The sequence below is a fragment of the Tupaia chinensis genome, unplaced genomic scaffold, assembly GCF_000334495.1.
Source record: "Tupaia chinensis unplaced genomic scaffold, TupChi_1.0 Scaffold149248_1, whole genome shotgun sequence".
Lineage (NCBI taxonomy): Eukaryota > Metazoa > Chordata > Mammalia > Scandentia > Tupaiidae > Tupaia > Tupaia belangeri.
The window spans coordinates 172,059-177,461 of record NW_006209094.1 but is presented as its reverse complement, the minus strand read 5'-3'; positions in this window follow the sequence as shown (position 1 = coordinate 177,461).

The following is a 5,403-nucleotide window of genomic DNA, read 5'->3' as shown; positions in this document are numbered from 1 at the left end:
ACATTGAAGATTGGTCTTCTGTCGCTCTAAGATGATTATTTTGTAAAAGACTTTATAGTGTACAAGACACAAACTGTGTCCAACTGTATATAGTCACCAATTAGTTTTCTTTGTTTTTACTTTGTCCTTTGCTATCTGTGTTATGACTCAATGTGGATTTTGTGTTTTTAAAAATTTTATTTGTATGATTTCATGTTAAAACTCAAATAAATGCTTCCTTATGTGATTGTTAAAAAAAAAAAGGCATAGAAAGCAACCATGGATCAGAGACAGTGAGGGAGGAGGGAGGGAGATGGCAGAGGTTGAGAGATAAGGAATCAAGGATGGGGGAAAAAGCAAAATATACAGGAAACAAGAAATGGAAAATTATTTGTTGATGATAACATATATGTTGATGTGCTTGATTGAGCCAATATACAGTGTATTCTGGATGGAAAAATCTCATTTTGTATGCTATAATGATGTATAGTAAATTAATGTAAATAAATAGATTTAAATAAAAAAATTAAAAATAGAAGAAAATTTTAATTTAAAAAAAAGCAGGGCCTCAAGTTTTATAGATTTTTCTTAAGTACCCCCAATAAACAACAACCTGTCTCGGCAGGTGGGGCGATATTGTGACATAAAAGAAAGCAGGGGGAAGGACAGGGAGTGCTGGCAGGCACGGTTTTCAGCATTAAATGGGGTGGATGGGGTAGGCATCACTGTGAGGATAAGACAGGAGCAAAGACCAGAAGGACATGAGGGAGAGGGTGGAGACTAGTGTGACTGGGGCAGAGGAATGAAGAGAAGAGCGAGAGGGGTCAGAGCCTATGGGGACCACATGGTATAGGGACTTGGAGGGCAGAGGTCTAGTTCTTCCCATTTCACTTGAGCTTACACTCTGGGTGGAATGAGAAATATTGGAGGATTACTGTTGTGGTCTAAAATGTGTCCCCCAAAATGGTATGTGGAATTCCTAATCCCTGGGTGCCTGTGAATGTGACCTGATTTGGAAACAGGATCTCTGCAGATGTAATTAGTGAAGACAGAGGCCTAGACTGGAGTGATGCATCCACAAGCCAGAGAATGCCAGGAGAGCCTCTGGAGGGAGCCAACCCTGCTGTCAACCTTAGAGAAAATCCAAAGTAAAATACGTAGAGCAAAAGGAGTTTGGGTCAGGGTTGAGCAGATGCCTAGTTCCCACAATGTTCAAGTTGCCCTAGATATGTGTGCCAAGGTCTTCCACAGTTCAGGATGATTTTAAAAGCCAAACCACAGGAGGAGGGGACATCAATGTTTGGGGATTCATAGCAGTGTGAGCTGATGACACCTTTGTTATTGGCACCATTGTTGACATTGGTTGTTTTCAGCTGGACTATTCCTGGGCAAATATTTTTGCAAAAGCAGTCCTTGTAGGGACCAGCAGATGGCATAATGGTTACGTTGCTGGACTCTCATAGTCAACCATGGTTCAAATCCTAGTCCCACAGTCGACTGGTTTGAGTCCTGACCCGGTGGCTTAAACTCATGCTGGGCATGTGTGTGTGCATGCCCAAAGTCCCAAGAGGAGAGTAGAGAAGGGATTGAGGCATGTCCATACCCCTGGGGGGGCGGGGATTTATCGCTTTCTGTCTGTCTCTCCAGCAAGCACATGTGCCCTATAGCAAAAATTTCTTAAAAATTAAAAAAAAAATTAGAAACTGAACATTATGTTATCTATGGACAAAATAAGAGCATGAGGTCATACTTGCAAATACGATTTCAGAATTAGTTGCAAAAAATGTGTTTTTTCAGAAATTGTATAATTTCCTTTGGTTTACAATCATGCTATGGAAACGTTGTTAGATTGTTAGAAAAGTCATATTTTTTTGATAAATCCTCTAGCTATGTTCCCTTCTCCTCCCCTTTCAATACTCATCTACCTAGGGCTTGACCCTTCAAAATGCAAAAGTTTGCCATGAGTTACCTGACAACCCAGTAATATAATGCAAAATAGTGTAGCATCTATCTGAAAAGTAGGCTACAGGAAATGGAATCACTGGGCCAGTCGGTGGCACGGTGGTTAAGGCGGCTGGATCCCATATGGCTGACTGCACAGTTTAACCTCTGGACTTGGTGACTTGAAAAACATGCTAGGTATTTGTGCATGTGTGCCCAGAATCCTAAGAGGACACTGGAGGAGAAGGGATTATGACATAGCCATCTTTCCAAAGGGTGATTTCTCTCTCTCTCTTTGTGTGTGTGTGTGTGTGTGTGTGTGTGTGTGTGTGTCTGGTGAGTGCACACATCCTATAGCAAAATAAACAAATACATAAAACATAATAAAACTGAATCACTATTAGGACTGACTAACAAGGCCTTCAGGCTCAGGTTTTTTTTTTTTTTCAATTATGTAAGTATATAGATCTTGAGAGGCTAATACTATTAGTAGAGTTGTAAAATCCATGAAAATGACAGTTCTGTCACATCACACATATAGCTTCATTCATTCTGGTTTTCCTCTCCCACTCCAGCCCCACCAAGCAGTTTTCCAATTAGAAAATCAATACACTCTACATGGATACTGAATATACTAAAAGTAGAGTTTAGAGATACTCCAACAGGAGCTTTTCTTTCACCCCAAACATTTAACCAATTGTCCCAGCATTTTTTTTCACATACCTGGCACCAGTGTCTTGTGTCATACATGTATGAGTGCTTCTGGTGTCATACATGAATCACAGAAGCACAACACATATGCTAAAAAAAAAAAACTGGTCCAAAATGTCAACAGTACTTAATGCTGAATGACAGGGCCCAAATGATTTTCTTTTTCTCCTATTTCCTAAATTGTTTTCAACCACCTAGTATACTGGAATATCTGAATCCCAGAACCTCCCTTGCAATCCAAGGCAATAGCAAAAATATCTGGCGGAAAGAAACTCACACATTGGAAGAGGAACTCAGATTTATTTTCTATAGTGACAAACGTGTAATTACCAAACAAAGCCAGCAGATCCTGAGGTCCAGGGGCCAGTCCAGGTAAACAATTCAGTTTCTACAGTAAAGTAACAACTACTGCAGGAATCAGTGTCTTAAGGAAGGATGGGCTAACTAGGATGGGGCTCAAGGGCAGCCCGAGCCCCCCTTTCCATTCTGAGGCTTGGCAAAAAATGGGCACAACACATTGGGTAGTCTGCAAGACCAAGAAAAGCTGTTTGAGACAGTGGGTAATGGAAATGTGCAGCTGGTCAGGGTCTTCAGCAGTCAATCGTCTAAAAGAGACACAAAGAGAAAATTGAGTCAAAGAGAAGGAGGGCACCTTTCTTGCTTCACCCTCCCACACAGTCCAAAGGACCACATCCTTTCTTACACCTAACCCTTGAACATCTCCCTATTTTCCTTACAATGCTCCTTGGGCTGAGACTGACCCTGGCCACTTGCTACCACCCTTCCCCCAACCCATTCTAGAACTGACACAGCCAGGACGTTGTCGGTCACATTGAGCTCCTTCTGAACTGGCCCTCTGAGTTCAGAATTTGGGGTCAGGGGGACCAGCAGTTAGCGAAATGGCTATGTCGCTGGACTCCCATGTAGTCGACCGCGGTTCAAGTCCCAGACCCAGTGGCTAACTTAAACTCACGCCGGGCGCGTGTGCATGCGTGCCCAAGATCCCAAGAGGAGGATGGAGGAGAAGGGATTGTAGCGTGGCCATCCCCCCCTGCGGGGTGATTTCTCACTTTCTATCTCTCTGTCTCTTTCTGTCTGTCTGGCAAGCACATAGCCCTATAGCAAAAACCTCTCCAATAAATAAATAAATAAATAAAAATAATTTGGGGTCAGGAATGGGCAGGCAATCTCTGTCTCCACAGGTGATGGTAAAGGCATGGTGAGGGTGCTGGTGTTGATGTGTTTAAGGCACCATCTGCACTGCCAATGCTCCTGTGCTTCAGGTCTTTTCCTCATTCTGCTGACCCCTTTACTGTCCACCACTCCCACCCTATAGGCCATCCTGGCCTGAGATCATAGCTACTCCCTGGCTGCCCTCAGGCTGGTTTCTCATTCTTTTCTTTTATTTTTTAAGAGAGAGATATTTTGCTACAGGGCATGTGGCCTTACTGAAGAGACCAAGAGAGACAAAGAGACAGAAAGTGAGAACTCACTCCCAGGGTAGAGGCCAACCCCCATCCCTTTTCCTCCATTCTCCTCTTGTGATTTTGGACACACACACACACACCTGGTGTGAGTTTTAGGCCACCAGGTCTGGGACTAGAAGCATGGTCTACTACGTGGGAATGCAGCAATGTAGCCATTACACTATTTGCTGGTCCCAACCACCACCATTTGTCACCAGCTCAGGTCATGGCCTGAACAAATCCTCTAGCTATCTACCCTTCTCCTCCCCTTTCGGAACCCAACTACCTAGGAGTTGCTCCCTCAGCCCGCCTCCTAGCCTGTCCTCTATCCACCCAGACCACTAGGGTTTCCTCAAATAGGATACAATTGGAGCAGTTGGTTACCCGGGCCTCCAGCCGCGGGTGAAGCATCTCCACCTGGCCCTGGTTCATGGAGTGCCCGCTGGATCTCGGGAATGCCGCCAGCTGCAGCACCTGCCTCTCCTGCAACACCGGGGCCTCCAGGATCGCCTGGACCGCCGAAGTCATCCAGATTTCCAGGGTGGCCAGGATGGCCAAGGTCGCCAGGATCTCCAGGATCACCTGGGCCGTCGACGTGGCCACGGTGGCCAAGGTCTCCAGGATTGCCCAGACCACCGAAGTTACCAGGATCACCAGGATTGCCAGCAGCACCAAGGTCGCCAGCATCTCCAGGATGGCCAGGATTGCCAAGTTCACCGACATCGCCAACATCCCCAGCATCGCCAAGATGGCCATGGCCGCCAATGTCGCCCACGTTGTCAAGATGGCCAGGGCCGCCGACTTCGCCAGGGTCTCCAGGATCCTCGAGGCCACCCTGTCTGAGGACGCCACCACCCATGGCTCTTCCACCATCAGCCTCAGATCCCATCTTAACTGCTCCCGAGTTCGCCACAGGAAGCCAGAGGATCTCCGGCTCCGGCACAAAGCTCCACCTCTTGGCGCACAATGCTTTCAGAATACTTAAAGCGCCTGCGCAAAAATGCCCCGGAAACATCCCTAGAATATGATTGGTCCCCACCAAGACGACCCTGGACACTATCAGTTTTCTAGCCAATGAGTGCTCCCTCAACAAAGCTCCACCCCCTAGAGCAGGGTGCAGCTCTAGTGCGCCTGCGCGGGCAGAACTATCCCCCACCCCCACCCCGCACGTTCTACTCTCTTCTTGGCGGGCGATGGTGCTTACCAATGAGGCCTCAGAACGACCCTCTGCCCCCTGGCACTACCAGGCTCCACTCTCCTACACGCAGGCCCGAACGTGGGATCCTGCCACACCGCTGCGCACGTG